Below are 17,183 nucleotides of genomic sequence, written 5' to 3'. Positions count from 1 at the left end.
TTGAATTTACTGATTTCAGCTCAGCTCTTGCTGATTGCTACTTCCTCTAGTTGAGGAAGCCAAAAATGTTCCAGAGAAATAGGAGGAGTAAATTTTAGTTGCTTTGAAAAAGCTCCAAGATGCCTATTCTTTTTAGATTGGCAAGAAGAATCCAGTACTTGTGTCAAGGATTTATTTCCCATTCCCAGAGAAATACTCCGTCTTTAGTAGAGGTCAGTTTTCCCAAGGCTTTCAGTGCCATGGCCCAAAGCTGCAGGAGTATGAGGCCGTGGCAAGACCATGTAAAGCATAGAGCAAACTGCATTGCCTTTCTGCCCTGTCCACTCTATTCCTTGGCAATCCTACTTCAACTGAACTGAATGAGGGCAATTCTGGAACTTGGTCCAGGCGCTGGATGAGAAGGGAATGGAGATTAAAGCAAGAAATGCTGGTACCTAGCAGTAGCGGCTTCTCTATTCCCAGAGGCTGAGTCAGTTACAGAGTTCATACCTGATCTCTGTACACTTTCATGCAAGCACCTGAAATAAGTGGTCTCATGACTAGTGGTATTGCGAAGATGCAGGTACAACTTAAATGCAGTTTCTCTAGCTTTATTCTTTTAGCATCTGAAGTCAAACTTGTGTGAATTAAGATATCAGTCTGTGTTAAGTGTCTTACGGGAAGGATAAGTATGTGCTTCTACGTTATATGTGCAAAATGGTGAATTGTGGTACTTCTACACTGAGAAGTTTCTTACCTTGAGTACTTGTAATAGGTTTTATCAGTCAATTTAAGTAAATAGGTTTGTTTTTTTCCAAGACAATTGCAAGAGCATTACCTATCTACTACAAAGGTATCTCTACTACCTCTACTAGAGGTTTTTTCCTACAAGAAATCTACTAATAAATGAAGTGAAGTCTTCTAATGGGATATTTCTGATGAGGAGTGAGTGATGGAAAGATGAGAAAATGAAGGGTTTAGACTGAAAGAGGGTAGATTTAAATTGGATATAAGAAAGAAATTCTTCACTCTGAGGGTGATGAGGCACTGGCCCAGGTTGCCCAGAGAAGCTGTGGCTGCCCCCTCCCTGGCAGTGTTCAAGGCCAGGTTGGATGGGGCTTTGAGCAGCCTGGAAGGTGTCTCTGCCCGTGGCAGAGGGATAGAACTCTGATCTTTAAAGGTCCTGTCCAACCCAAACCATTCTATAATTCTATGAAAATAAGAACTGAAAATAAATATATTTAAGTGGAATGAAGCCACTTTAGGAGGAAGGTCTTGCCTCCTAAGGGCAAAAAAGCTTCAGAGCTACTAATAAATCTTGTGGTTGTCCTGCTGTATCATGGCTTATTCTTTCCTCTGCTCTCCAATTGCAGGCTGAAATGAAAGACTACCAGCGGGAGCTAGAAGAAGCCCTTGCATCCAGAGATGAGATCTTTGCACAGTCCAAAGAAAGTGAAAAGAAGCTCAAAGGTCTTGAAGCAGAAATACTCCAGCTCCAAGAGGTGAGATTGAAATCCAAGAAATCTGTTTTTCTTTCTAGAGAAAAGGGGAAGGCCAGAGTGTGTTTGTTTTTTTTTTTTTAAAAAAAAAAGTAAAAAGCCATCCAGTGAGTTGAACAGAAAAGTGGGAGCCTGGAGATGTTTCTCTTCCTCACTGCCCCAGGTCATTAGTGAGCTTCTTATAGCTTTGTAGGAATCCTTCTAGTAGTCTGGACTTCCTTTCCCTGCCTGGGTAGCAGGGAAGCCTTACTACTGCTTAAACAGATTTCAAGCCTCACTAAAATTTGCAAGGTGGTTTGAGAGTCTCTGGAAGCTGTGGTGCACAGTTGTCAGTACTAAAACTGGTCACTGGAAGTATATAAAAACCTAACAATCTCTCCAGTACCTCAGTGGACCATGTAAGTCTGTGGAGGTTTATCTCTCTCTGCTATCTGAGGTCCTCATCCCTTTCTTTTACGGGCATCTGTTCCCTCATTGTTGGCAATTCATGTAAGAGCTCCAAGTCGTGCTACATATCGCTGTCACTTATCTCCGATTATCTCCGTTGTCTGCCACAAGGTTAAACGTTTGAGGTTTGAAGGCAACAGAATTGCCTTGTGTGAGAGACGGCCTCTTTTTGCCCTGTTAGCTGCAAAGGTTGAAGCAATCACTCAGCTTACACTGCACTTAATGTTTGAGACTTTTACCTACAACTTACTAGAGCTTCTCCATGTCATTCTTTCACAGACTTCAAACTTGTCAGTCTTGCACTTGCAGTGCATTAGATTGTGTCCTTCTTGGTGAATGTCTGGGTGTTTCTACCACTCAATACAATTTCACAATACAAGATTCAGCGCTGTTATATTTTTGTGCTAAAAATTCATTTTCTATACTTTGCTTTCAGTCATGCTACGTACTCTGTAGGAACCTAAAAAATTTGCTTAATTTAGTGCCCACGTTATACTTAATGAATTAGAGCATGTGACAGAACGGTTTTCTCCTCCTGCTTAGGGCTTGAATGTTACTGGCCTTTTCAGGGGACGGGGAGAAGTAAATTCATAGTAGTCATGTGGCAGTTACGGGAAGTTTAATCAGGTAGTCTACTTTCCTGTCATCTTGCTGATTTCTATGATTTTGAATGGCATCTTGTTTGTGTTGATTGATAAATCTTTTGGGAGCAGCTTGGCCTTTGTTAGGAGTAACTTGTTGCTTCTAATTTCAGTGAGCTAAATGCCATCTTGGAGTCTTGTTAGATCAAGTAATAAGCTCTTTCTATACAAAAAAGAAATTCTATTGGAACAAAAACTTCAGACTATTATTGTAATCCCTCAGGATAGACTAAGAAAGGGTGTGAAGACTGAACGATGGAAATAATAGGAAAAGTATTTCATCTTTATTAGTAGCTTGCTTTCCTCACCTCATTCCAGAGTAGCTGTAGCTGTTTTCTTACTAGCCTTTGGATCAAGACTGAGAGACTAGAGAGCTTCTGAATGCCAGTTAAACTTAGAGCATTAACCACTTCAGTGACTAAAACACCTCTGAGGCAGGAAGGACCTGATTATAGAACTGATGAGATGGATTAATTGTTTCTTATATTCAGATGCTGGCAGAAGAAAAGAACATTTCTGCCAGATATGCAGAGGAAAGAGATCGTGCTGAAGCAGAGGCAAGGGAGAAGGAAACCAAAGCACTGTCTCTGGCTCGGGCTTTGGAAGAAGCCCTGGAAGCTAAGGAAGAGTTTGAAAGACAGAACAAACAGTTGCGGGCAGATATGGAAGACTTAATGAGCTCGAAAGATGATGTGGGCAAAAATGTAAGTAACTTTCCAGACCCTATTTTGTTATGAACTGCACAGGGAACAACACAGGAAAATTCCCTGGTTGGAGAAGTGTTTTTGACACAAATATGGAACGTTTTGAGGCTGATTTGTAACCCAAAATTCTGGAGGAATTAATGCTCAGAACACGAGGGTGGTCTCTATTAAGATGAGGCCTGTTCAAAAGATGTGAAGACTTGGAGAGCAGCAGTTGCTGGCCAAATGCCTAATGGCACTTGTGCTGGATTTAAGAGCTTGTCTTACTACTACTACTTTTTCTCTGTGAATATTGCACAGCTCATCTCTCCATTCATCTGCACGGATGTTTGTTTGGTTCTCTAATCTGTATCTTAGAGATGCTGCTCTCCCTGTTCTGACTGTCCAGTTTGGAGCATCACAAAGTGTAGTGTACTGAGTTCATATAATGTCTACTTTTGCTGTTAACTGCTGATTTTGAGAGGGTCTGATTAATGTTTGTGGCTTAGGTCCATGAACTGGAGAAATCAAAAAGAACTTTAGAGCAACAGGTTGAAGAGATGAGGACTCAGCCTGAGGAACTGGAAGATGAACTGCAGGCCACAGAAGATGCTGAACTTTGTTTGGAGGTGAACATGCAAGCTATGAAAGCCCAGTTTGAGAGAGATCTGCAAGCCAGAGATGAACAGAATGAAGAGAAAAAGAGGATGCTGGTTAAACAAGTGTGTATCTTACTGTGCTTCACAGTGGGAAGGGCGTGATGATCTTTTGACAAAGCTCTATGGCTTTGAGAACTTGCTACCAGGAAAATAAAACTCTGTGCTTAAAGATCCCATCCTATAGAAGTCCCAAGCACGGATCTTTACCAACAATACAATAGGTCTTGTGGTGGATTAGCTACTGTTAATGTTAGTCTGCCAGTGATGGTCCTCCAATTCAACTGTACCTTGCCTCAAAAGCACTCAACATGCAAGTAGATTGGGCTGTTGCTGCATGGGTGTCCTTCAAGCCCGTCCTGTTTGGTGTACAGCAACGAATCCATGGATGCCGACATAGACTGAAAGACTGTAATTAAGTGAACAGTTTCTTAAATGAAAAACGTAGCAAAGATTCCAGATTTGCCAGACTTGAGTCTCTTCAGATCTGCCTTATGATACTAGAATTCTAAAGAAATGCCTTTAAAATTTCATGCTTGTAGGAGAAGATAGATCTAAATTAACATTTCTAAAGCTTTAAGGAAAAAGCACGTAATATTTCAAGATTTATCACAAGAAAACAAAAACTTACTGAGAATCACCTGTATAGAGATCTCCTAGAAATAAATAAAAGCATTGACCTGGAAGGCTTTTGAAGTTCCCTGCAATGCTGAATTGCTATTGTCTTGCACGGGACAAGAGCTCCTGACCTGGCATGAGGAGGGAGGCTTGATTCAAAAGAAACATATTCCTTCATGTTGGCAACCTGTGGCACTTCTGGCTCACTTTTATTGTTGTATGAGTTCATCTTAGTTCTTGTTAGCTGCTTTCTTAGATACTTTGCTTCTCTGTTTTCTTTTGAAAAAAAGAAAAGTTGTTGGTGTATACATTCTAGTAGCACATCTGTTTCAAAGAGAATTATTTCTTTTTTTTTTTCTTGAGAATGTGTGGTGATTCTATGTCGTATTTTCCTCTTAGTGGTTCGATCAGAATTAGCAACATCTGCCCCCAAGTCATACCTAAATGTAGACAGATGTACTGGGCCAGAAGCTGATCATGAAGTAGCTGAACAGATGAAATGGAAATGCTTCAGATGCTGAGCTCTTTTCTTTATTTTCCTTTTGTCAGTTCAGAGATCTCTGCTTCCAGTTTGTGGATTTTTTTGCCGTCTGCAGTGTCTTCCCATGTAGCTTGAGTTCTGTAGGCTCTTCGAATCGAGTAATGCTAATTCTGATCTGCAAAGGCCTTTTGGATTCATCAGCCATTTTGTTAGGATTTTGTGTTTGCTCTGTTCCTGGAGCTTGAGCCTGTTAAATCCCTTGATTTCACAGGTGCGAGAGCTGGAGGCAGAACTGGAAGATGAGTGCAAACAGAGGGCTCTTGCTGTGGCAGCCAAGAAGGAAATGGAGATGGATATGAAAGACCTGGAAGGTCAGATAGAAGCTGCAAACAAGGCTCGAGATGAAGCAATCAAACAGCTCCGTAAGCTCCAGGTAGGCACAGCAAATCAGCTGAGCTGCTTTCCCTCCTGCTGACAGTCTGTCAAGGGTGCTGCTTTTCGTTACATGCATTTGTAGTGTGAAGGCAAGAAGGAGTATCAGACTCAGCTATGCTGGCACACGTCACAGTATCTGGCCTGAACTTATCAGACGCTCAAAACTCCTCTCATCCTTTTGTTGCTAAGGAGTTAAGATTGTCCCCCACATACTTCTATTCTATAGTCATCATTTTCAACGCTTTGCGTAAGGATTTACTGAGGATTGCTTTTGAGGCTGAATCTTTAAAATTTATGGTTGTTTGTATCTTTGAATTTACTGATTTCAGCTCAGCTCTTGCTGATTGCTACTTCCTCTAGTTGAGGAAGCCAAAAATGCTGCAGAGAAATAGGAGGAGTAAATTTTAGTTGCTTTGAAAAAGCTCCAAGATGCCTATTCTTTTTAGATTGGCAAGAAGAATCCAGTACTTGTGTCAAGGATTTATTTCCCATTCCCAGAGAAATACTCCGTCTTTAGTAGAGGTCAGTTTTCCCAAGGCTTTCAGTGCCATGGCCCAAAGCTGCAGGAGTATGAGGCCATGGCAAGACCATGTAAAGCATAGAGCAAACTGCATTGCCTTTCTGCCCTGTCCACTCTATTCCTTGGCAATCCTACTTCAACTGAATGAGGGCAATTTTGGAACTTGGTCCAGGCGCTGGATGAGAAGGGAATGGAGATTAAAGCAAGAAATGCTGGTACCTAGCAGTAGCGGCTTCTCTATTCCCAGAGGCTGAGTCAGTTACAGAGTTCATACCTGATCTCTGTACACTTTCATGCAAGCACCTGAAATAAGTGATCTCATGATTAGTGGTATTGCGAAGATGCAGGTACAACTTAAATGCAGTTTCTCCAGCCTTATTCTTTTAGCATCTGAAGTCAAACTTGTGTGAATTAAGATATCAGTCTGTGTTAAGTGTCTTACGGGAAGGATAAGTATGTGCTTCTACGTTATATGTGCAAAATGGTGAATTGTGGTACTTCTACACTGAGAAGTTTCTTACCTTGAGTACTTGTAATAGGTTTTATCAGTCAATTTAAGTAAATAGGTTTGTTTTTTTCCAAGACAATTGCAAGAGCATTACCTATCTACTACAAAGGTATCTCTACTACCTCTACTAGAGGTTTTTTCCTACAAGAAATCTACTAATAAATGAAGTGAAGTCTTCTAATGGGATATTTCTGATGAGGAGTGAGTGATGGAAAGATGAGAAAATGAAGGGTTTAGACTGAAAGAGGGTAGATTTAAATTGGATATAAGAAAGAAATTCTTCACTCTGAGGGTGATGAGGCACTGGCCCAGGTTGCCCAGAGAAGCTGTGGCTGCCCCCTCCCTGGCAGTGTTCAAGGCCAGGTTGGATGGGGCTTTGAGCAGCCTGGAAGGTGTCTCTGCCCGTGGCAGAGGGATAGAACTCTGATCTTTAAAGGTCCTGTCCAACCCAAACCATTCTATAATTCTATGAAAATAAGAACTGAAAATAAATATATTTAAGTGGAATGAAGCCACTTTAGGAGGAAGGTCTTGCCTCCTAAGGGCAAAAAAGCTTCAGAGCTACTAATAAATCTTGTGGTTGTCCTGCTGTATCATGGCTTATTCTTTCCTCTGCTCTCCAATTGCAGGCTGAAATGAAAGACTACCAGCGGGAGCTAGAAGAAGCCCGTGCATCCAGAGATGAGATCTTTGCACAGTCCAAAGAAAGTGAAAAGAAGCTCAAAGGTCTTGAAGCAGAAATACTCCAGCTCCAAGAGGTGAGATTGAAATCCAAGAAATCTGTTTTTCTTTCTAGAGAAAAGGGGAAGGCCAGAGTGTGTTTGTTTTTTTTTTTTTAAAAAAAAAGTAAAAAGCCATCCAGTGAGTTGAACAGAAAAGTGGGAGCCTGGAGATGTTTCTCTTCCTCACTGCCCCAGGTCATTAGTGAGCTTCTTATAGCTTTGTAGGAATCCTTCTAGTAGTCTGGACTTCCTTTCCCTGCCTGGGTAGCAGGGAAGCCTTACTACTGCTTAAACAGATTTCAAGCCTCACTAAAATTTGCAAGGTGGTTTGAGAGTCTCTGGAAGCTGTGGTGCACAGTTGTCAGTACTAAAACTGGTCACTGGAAGTATATAAAAACCTAACAATCTCTCCAGTACCTCAGTGGACCATGTAAGTCTGTGGAGGTTTATCTCTCTCTGCTATCTGAGGTCCTCATCCCTTTCTTTTACGGGCATCTGTTCCCTCATTGTTGGCAATTCATGTAAGAGCTCCAAGTCGTGCTACATATCGCTGTCACTTATCTCCGATTATCTCCGTTGTCTGCCACAAGGTTAAACGTTTGAGGTTTGAAGGCAACAGAATTGCCTTGTGTGAGAGACGGCCTCTTTTTGCCCTGTTAGCTGCAAAGGTTGAAGCAATCACTCAGCTTACACTGCACTTAATGTTTGAGACTTTTACCTACAACTTACTAGAGCTTCTCCATGTCATTCTTTCACAGACTTCAAACTTGTCAGTCTTGCACTTGCAGTGCATTAGATTGTGTCCTTCTTGGTGAATGTCTGGGTGTTTCTACCACTCAATACAATTTCACAATACAAGATTCAGCGCTGTTATAGTTTTGTGCTATATTTTCTATACTTTGCTTTCAGTCATGCTACGTACTCTGTAGGAACCTAAAAAATTTGCTTAATTTAGTGCCCACGTTATACTTAATGAACTAGAGCATGTGACAGAACGGTTTTCTCCTCCTGCTTAGGGCTTGAATGTTACTGGCCTTTTCAGGGGACGGGGAGAAGTAAATTCATAGTAGTCATGTGGCAGTTACGGGAGGGAAAGATCAAGGTGATGCGTCCTGCTAGCTTTTACAGCTGTTGGTTCTGTTTATCCATTAAAAGACCTCAGCGATATCACACTTCACAGCATCTCCCAGAAGTTATTAGAAGGCATAATTTTTTGCAGAAGTTTTGAGATTCCTAATGCTGTAATGAATATTTCCTAAACCTTCACAGGAGTTTGCTGCGTCTGAAAGAGCTCGTCGTCATGCTGAGCAAGAAAGGGATGAGTTGGCTGATGAGATTGCAAACAGCGCTTCGGGAAAGTGAGTCATCAAATGTATTAATTGTGCATCTGAACAACTTCAGGCACCAGCAGCTGCAGTTCTTGGTAGCCTGCTTGCAATTTCTGTATTGACCTGTTGTCCCGATAAATATTCCTTCTTGTTACAAAGAGAATTGCTTACACAGTAGCTTCTCGTTACAGTTTGGAATGTCTAAAGTATCAAAAGCAAAATAGCCAATTGCTTTGTATCAGATCTGAGCGTGTCTTGACCCAAATACTTCTTTTCTAGGTCAGCGCTGCTGGATGAGATGCGCCGGCTGGAAGCTTGGATTGCACAATTGGAGGAAGAGCTCGAGGAAGAGCAGAGCAACATGGAGCTTCTCAATGAGCGGTTCCTAAAGACCACGTTGCAGGTGAGTCCGTTGGTGGCAATGCTGTAGGGGCAATCTATGTTTCAGTGTGCGGATAAGTGGAGGATCTGAATAGCACCAAATGATCTTCTATCCTTCTCCTCTGAAAGGTTGACACGCTGAATTCTGAGCTAGCTGGGGAGCGGAGTGCTGCCCAGAAGAGTGAAAATGCACGGCAGCAGCTAGAAAGGCAGAACAAAGAGCTGAAAGCCAAGCTGCAGGAACTGGAGGGATCTGTGAAGTCGAAGTTCAAGGCAACAATTTCTACTCTAGAAGCCAAGATTGTGCAGCTAGAAGAACAGCTTGAGCAGGAAGCCAAGTAAGGAGAAAAAGAAAAAAAAAAATCTGTTTGCTTGTGTTTGCCATGTCTGAAACCTCTGTGCCTTAGGTTTTTGTGGGGATGAGATATGAGCTTCCGGCAAAGGCATTGGGGTTTCTGATCAGGAAGCCTACTGTTTGGGGGACACATTTTGACAAGACAGCTGCAAAGTAACTGGGGTTGAAATTTTCAGAAACTATTTGCTCCGTAACTGAAGCTGCTGAATTAACTCTGGACATTAACCAGGTGAATATGTTGACTGGTAGTCCCAGGATGCACAGGGTGATGCAGAAGTTTCTTGAGACAAGATGAAACATCGCCTTGAGACACCTGGTCTCTTTGGTTAGAGGAAGCCAGTTGAAGAGCTTAGGTGTGACAGCTTCAGTTGGTTGAGATGAATCCTGTACTCTGCAGAAGTCTTTCTGCAGTGAGCTCTTCCTGTCTATCCTTGTCATCTTGGTCCTCCAAATATATGTATTTGTTTTAAGCTAGTTCCTCCCAGAATCTGAAGGTCTTATAACAATCTTTGTTCTTTTTGTGCTTTTGGCTCTATGGGAGGAACATGTTACTGGTTAGCAATAACTCTGTAAGAAGCACCTTGATATCCCTCTTTTGAGCCTGCATACCATACTGGTATTGCTCCAGTGCTAAGGCTTCATGTTTTCAAAGCTGCATCCCAGCCAACCACCAGCACGCTAAAACTGTTGCTGCTGTTGATGGTGGCAGCCGTTTTAGGAGAACTCAAGTATCAGTTACACCATGAGGCGAGAGCCTTTCAGAAGGAACAGATTTTGTCTTCCTGGCCTTCAAGTACTGGGACAAATGACGGCTTTTGATTATTCTAGGGAAAGAGCAGCTGCTAACAAACTGGTCCGTCGTACGGAGAAGAAATTGAAGGAAGTCTTCATGCAGGTGGAGGATGAGCGTCGACACGCAGACCAGTATAAGGAGCAGGTAGGTGGAAGGGCTTAGCTTTTGAGGCCTATTTCTCAGAAAAGGTAAATAAAACCATACTTTTAGTAGAAAGGGCTTGCTAAGAAGCATGTTAATGAAAAGATGTTGGAGAATCTATCTTGATGACTAAACCACTAGAGTAGTTCCCCGTGGTCAAAACCTCCCCGTGATAGCTCTGATGTGACGGTCCGTTACGCATCCTGGTCTCCCAGACCCAGGAGCTCTGCAGTGTTTCCAGGAGCCCAGGCTGGAATCTGCAGTGAGGCTGTGCTGGTTCATCTCCAGCTGGAGTGCTGGGTGGACAGGACGTTGGCTAACTCCTGGTCGTGGCGTTGCAGCTGTCTAGTTTGATCCTGAGTCCCTGGGTTTATATTTCAGATGGAAAAGGCAAATGCCAGAATGAAGCAGCTCAAACGCCAGCTGGAGGAGGCTGAAGAGGAAGCCACAAGTGCAAATGCTTCCCGACGTAAACTTCAGCGTGAGCTGGACGATGCCACAGAGGCTAACGAGGGCCTGAGCCGGGAGGTCAGCACCCTGAAGAACAGCCTAAGGTAGGTGGTGCCAGTGGCGGTGGGCAGGGTTTGTCTGAGCCCTCGTGTGCCCACAGACTCTCCGCAGTGCATCCTTGGGGAGTATCCAGCTGTGGCGCTGCTGGTGTTAGGGATGTTCAGCTCAGGAAGTGTGGGCTGGATGAGTGCTCGGTGCAGTGGATTGAGAAGTGGCTGAATGGCAGAGCTCAGAGGGCTGTCATCAGCGGCGCCGAGTCTGGTTGAAGGCTGGTAACTAGTGGTGTGCCTCAGGGGTCAGTACTGGGCCCAGTCTTGTTTAACTTCATCAGTGACCTGTATGAAGAGACGGAGTGTACCCTCAGCAAGTTTGCTGATGACACCAACCTGGGAGGAGTGGTAGATACACCAGCAGGCTGTGCTGCCATTCAGCGAGACCTGGACAGGCTGGAGAGTTGGGCAGAAAGGAACCTGATGAGGTTCAGCAAGGGCAAGTGCAGGGTCCTGCACCTGGGGTGGAACAACCCCAGGCACCAGTACAGGCTGGGGCGGACCTGCTGGAGAGCAGCTCTGCAGAGAGGGACCTGGGTGTTCTGGTGGACAACAGGTTGACCACGAGCCAGCAGTGTACCCTGGGTGCCAAGAAGGCCAATGGGATCCTGGGGTGCATTAAGAGGAGTGTGGGCAGCAGGTCGAGGGAGGTTCTCCTTCCCCTCTACACTGCCCTAGTGAGGCCCCATCTGGAGTGCTGTGTCCAGTGCTGGGCTCCCAAGTTCAAGAAAGATGAGGAGCTACTGGAGAGAGCCCAGCGGAGGGCTACGAGGATGGTGAGGGGACTGGAGCATCTCTCCTACGAGGAGAGGCTGAGGGAGCTGGGCTTGTTCAGCCTGAAGAGAAGGCTGAGAGGGGACCTTAGAAATGCTGATAAGTATCTGAAGGGTGGGTGTCAGGAGGACGGGGCCAGACTCTTTCCAGTGGTGCCCAGCGACAGGACAAGGGGCAACGGGCACAAACTGAAGCTGAGGAAGTTCCAGCTGAACACGAGGAAGAACTTCTTCCCTCTGAGGGTGACGGAGCACTGGCCCAGGCTGCCCAGGGAGGCTGTGGAGTCTCCTTCTCTGGAGATATTCCAGACCCGCCTGGACGCGGTGCTGTGCAGCCTGCTCTGGGTGACCCTGCTTGGGCAGGGGGTTGGGCTGGGTGACCCACAGAGGTCCCTTCCAACCCGCACCATTCTGTGATTCTGTGATTTTTCCAGTGGCTGGTACCAATCCCCTTTTTTTCCCATACCCACTCCAGTGGGAATGTCTCAGCATTTTCCTTGAGAGCAGCTCTTGGAGATCAAGGTCTCTACCGAGTACAGATGGGAGACAGCAGTGGTGAGGTTGCTGCAGAACAAAACCATCTCGGGGGCAGAGAGAGGCTTATAGGAGCGGCAGGAGGGGTGCAGCGCAGCGCTGCACAAACGAGTAGTTGGTATTATTTTAGAGACCCTGCTCTGTTTAGGACTTGGTCTGTGCTCGGTGCTTGTACAGAGGCAATATTTTAGGTTGCTTGGGACTTGCAAAATTAAGATGATGGTACGCGCTAAGCAGGAATACCAGAATACCGGAATGTTTGCGCACAGCCTGTCTTCTCCTTGGTCAGAGAAGGGGTTTCAAGACCCTGTGTGTGAAATTTGCCCCGTGGCTGGGGGCAAACTGTTCCCCCATGGTTCAGTGCGGAGGTCTTCCCGGAGCAGCCACCAGCATGGGGCCGTGGGCTGTGGGCGAACCACGACCCTTCATGGATTGTCTGGTTGCTGTTCGCAGGAGGGGGGGCCCCATCACCTTCTCCTCGAGCCGATCCGGGAGACGCCAGCTGCACTTCGAAGGGGCCTCGCTGGAGCTCTCGGACGACGACGTGGAGAGCAAAGGCAGCGACGTGAACGAAGCGCAGCCGGCGCCCGCCGAGTAGAGCCCCGTCTGTACCCTGCTTCAGATATAGTTACAACTGCTTTTTTCCTGTAGTAAATAAAATGGAATTGTCTCTGTTCAGTGCATCTATTTTCCAGATACTCATTGTATAGCCATTTTATAAAGCATCATGTGAAGGATGGAACTTTTTTTTTTATCAACACGGAAACTTCATTCCCAGAGGGTAGGTGGTTGGGGCAGACCCGTCGTCATGACTATGCATGCTTTGTTGTACAGACAGCATCCTTCCGTTTCTCCTGTGCTCAGGCGGCCCGTGGCTCTATCGAGTCCGGTGGATCATTGAAGACCAAACTGCACCGTATTTTTTTTTTTCTTTTCTCCTAATTGTTGTGATCAGCACACAATCAGCGAGTGAACTGTGAAAAGGCCTTGGGAAGTGTTAGAGGGAGATGTAGGGATGAACGAGTAGCGTCCATTTTTAACCTGCAATACCCTTTTGAAGTGTTCTCAGCACCTGCTTCATCAGTTAGCGTTCCTGCAGTACAGGCAAACTGAAACAGCATCGCCGTTCCTCATCTGTACAGTACTTCTGCGTTTGTAGAGACCCGCTATCACCACGCCCGACAGATCTGTGTATATATTAAGGCTACTATAATGTGAACACCAGTGGAAAATAAACAGACAACGCAGGCGAAATTAATTTATTAATTTAGGGCCGAGTGAGTTAGCCTTCAAGCCGCAGAGCCGAGCGGCTGCACGGTGCGTGGAGGCCGAGGCGGTGCGGCGGCTCCGGCGGGAGCGGCTCCGGGGCTGCGCGGGGCGGGTGCGGAGCCGGCGGTGACAGGGGTTCAGCGATGGATGTTGCCTGCCTAGGAGTTGACATGCCAGTGGATGTGAATCCTTTTTGTTGTTGTGTTTTGTTTTTTTTTTAATTTTGAACAGTATTACAGCGAGTAGTTAGCATTCTTTTTGTTTAAATAGCTGAAAAACTGACATTACAGAAAGTGCCTTAGACACTACAGTACTAAGACAATGTTGCATATATAATTTGCCTATATAACAATGATTTAATGTATTTTGACTGTGCTTCATATCACGTACCTCTCTAGTCCAAGTGGTATTATTGATATTAGTGACAATGAATCAGTGTTAACTAGGAACCTTCCTCTGCCACATACTCAAAAACCGTGGATTTCCTTTTTTGGTTAAAAGCTTTAACATCTGTCACAAAGGTTTTGGTGTGTGTGTTTGGATACTTTTAATCAAAGTGGCTGTTGACCACCAGGCATCTGACTGCAAATATCTTGTTTTCTTGTATACCCATATTTCTAGACAATGATTTTTGTAAGACAATAAATTTATTCATTATAGATGTGGCCGCCTGCTACGTTTACTTACAGGAAGAGCTATCTCCTGAGGCTGGCGTAGACCTTAATAAACAAGAATATGACTGGAAGCTGCATTTACCCTTCTTCCGCTTTTGTTTGCTCAGGGTTTTTTTTCTCTTTTGACCTAAACACAGCGTAAATGGCCTGGTCAGGGCTGAGCCTTTGTGTTGCCATTAGAGTCCAAAGTCCCCTGCTGCTGACCTGCAGGGCTGGGACCCAGGCAGAGGCCCCATGGCTGCCTTCAGCGGGGTCTGGGCTTTCTGCTGGGCGGTGGAATCTCCTGTTTCGGAGGTCCCATTGTGCAGTACCTGCTCCCCTGGCACAAGGCAGTGATGGCGTTGGGTAAGGCCAAGGCTGGCACTGGTGCCCTGGGGCTGGTCCCTGCACAGAGAAGGTGGACCAGCGTGGGGAGCTGATAGGAGCAGGGAGATGGTGGGCTTAAAACTGGAGTGAGAGGAGAGGGGTGGGGGAGAGCAGGAAGCCCCTGCCTGGGCTCTACAGTCCAGGGCTGCTGTCAGTGGTCCCTCTGGTCCCAGTAAGCCTGGGCTGAGGGAGCCTCCAGCACCGAAGGGCTGCTGGGGACCAGAGCTGATCCCAGGCACCCGCTCCTGGAACCCAGTTCAGTCAGGGGTACCGTTACCTCAGGTGTCTCCTTCAAGGCAGTGGCTGCTGCTCCTCCTGCTGTGAGGACCATACTGGGGAGGGGGCAGGGGCTGCTGAAGGGCTTTTCCCTGCCTCTCTCATGGCTTCCATACCTCAGGGCAGGGTTTGGGCCACTACCAGGCACAAACACAGGCTGGGCAGAGAATGGGAGCGAGAGCGGCCCTGAGGAGAAAGGCTTGGGGTGCTGCTGGGTGAGAAGCTGGACACGACCCAGCCGTGTGTGCTCACAGGGCCAGGGGGGGATTCTGCCTCTCTGCCCCACGCTGGTGAGACCCCCCGGGGTACGGGGCTTGGGAATGTGAGGGCCCGGCTGATGAGGATGCGGGTGAAGCTCCAACCAGGAGGTTGCCCAGGATGAGTCGGTCAGCCCCATGCATTACGGCTGCCTCAGCTAAGAAAAAAAAGGAGGGTAACTGTCACAGGTGATTCCCTGCGGAGGGGAACAGAGGGCCCGATCTGCTGACAGGACCCATCCCAAGGGAAGTCTGCTGCCTCCCTGGGGCCCGGGTCAGGGATGCTGCTTGGAAACTCCCTGGTCTGGTGTGGTCCTCTGACTGTTACCCCCTCTTGGTAATGCAGGTTGACGGGGACAAGATCGCGGAGAGAAGTCCCAAGGCCATCAAAGGGGACTTCAGGGCACTGGTCAAGGGATCGGGGGCACAGGTGGTGTTTTCCTCCATCCCATCAGTGGCAGGGAACAGCACTGAAAGGGGAGGAAAGCTCACCTGGTTAATAGGTGGCTCAGGGACTGGTGCCATCAGTTGAATTTTGGCTTCTTTGATCATGGGGAGGTGCACACAGCACCGGGCCTGCTGGGGACAGACGGAGTACAGCTGTCTCAAAGGGGAAAAAGGATTCACTGAGAGGGCTTTAAACAAGGTTCCAAGGGGGATCACATCACTAGGGATGAGCCCAGGTGTGTCATGGCAGGGTCAGGGGGAGATCGACAGCCCAGCTCAAGTGCATCTACACTAATGCACGTAGCATGGGCAATAAACAGGAGGAGCTGGAAGCCATTGTACAGCAGGAGAGCTAGGTTGTCATCACAGAAATGTGGTGGGACAGCTCGCATGACTGGCATGCTGTCATGGATGGCTTCAGACCCTGCTTCGGCGGCGGGGGGGGGGGGGGGGGTTGGACCAGATGACGAACAGAGGTCCCTTCCAACCCCCACCACTCTGTGATTCCGTGGGAGCCCTGCATCCAGCTCTGGAGCCCTCGGCACAGGACAGACCTGGAGCTGGTGGAGCGGGGCCAGAGGAGGCCCCAGCAACAATCTGAGGGCTGGAACCCCTCTGCTGGGAGGAAAGGCTGGGAGAGCTGGGGCTGTTTAGCCTGGGGAAGGGAAGGCTCCGGGGACACCTTAGAGCAGCCTGAAGGGACCTGCGAGAGAGCTGGAGAGGGTCTTGTGACAAGGGCATGGAGTGATAGGCCAAGGAGTGATGGCTTCAAGCTGCAAGAAGGGAGGGTTTGATTGAACGTGAGAAAGAAATTCTCCACTCTGTGGGTTGTGAGGCCCTGGCCCAGGCTGCCCAGAGAAGCTGTGGCTGCCTCCTCCCTGGCAGGGTTCAAGGCCAGGTTGGAAGGGGCTTGGAGCACCCCAGGCTGGTGGAAGGGATCCCTGCCCATGACATGGGGGGCTGGACCTGGATGACCTGTAAGGCCCCTTCCAACCCAGACCATCCTATGGTTCCATGAACATGCAGAAGGCCCAGGCTCTGTGCAAGAGCAGCATCCTCTTACTGGGGATTTTTTAAGGGGAGGGTGTTCCTGCTCCCCCGAGGAGCGAGCTGGTCCCAGGGTGGGGGGAGCTGTGTGGCCTCCCCCTGCATGGCACTGGGGCTCTGGCAGGAGCTGGAGGCCTCCGTCGCTTTGCAGGCTCTTCCCAAAAATCAGATCTTGAGGTCCAAGACAGTCGGTGCCATGGAGGGAAGGCGCTTGCTCAGCCGCCACTCCCCTCTCTGCGCAGAGAGAAGGAGGAGGCAACACTGCAAGGGAAAGGCAGCAAGCGCTTCGCAGCGGCGCACAGCAACATCGCTACATGACAAAAACACGGCCACTGCCACCGGTTCTGCAAAATCCACTGATTTCACATTAAAAGACCTTTACTTTTGGAAGATGACGGTAATTTGGGTTTGGGTTTTTTTTTGAAAACCCCTTCACGATCTGTGTCACCATGGTGGTATGGTACACTGTCCTACTGCAACATGCCATATAGATTTCGAATAAATAAAGCTACAAAGCCCAAGTTATGTACAAAGATCTTCGGCAAAGATAATTATGTTTACAAACCTATGTACAATAAAACAAATGTAAACAGTCAAATGCAGCAGAGGATGCACAGGAAAGGACGACCATACAAACCCTGACGGCGAGGGGGGGCTTCCCGCCTCCCCTCTGCTGGGGCCGATGGTTTTTTTCTCAGCACTTGTAAATAAACCAGCTTGGAGCTGCAGAGCCAAGTGAACGCGACGGCCCCGAGCGGGAATGAAGATTTCTAAACCCACAGATCAAACCCCG

The sequence above is a fragment of the Opisthocomus hoazin genome, unplaced genomic scaffold (assembly GCF_030867145.1).
Source record: "Opisthocomus hoazin isolate bOpiHoa1 unplaced genomic scaffold, bOpiHoa1.hap1 HAP1_SCAFFOLD_15, whole genome shotgun sequence".
NCBI lineage: Eukaryota > Metazoa > Chordata > Aves > Opisthocomiformes > Opisthocomidae > Opisthocomus > Opisthocomus hoazin.
Note: the sequence above shows the minus strand (reverse complement) of the source record.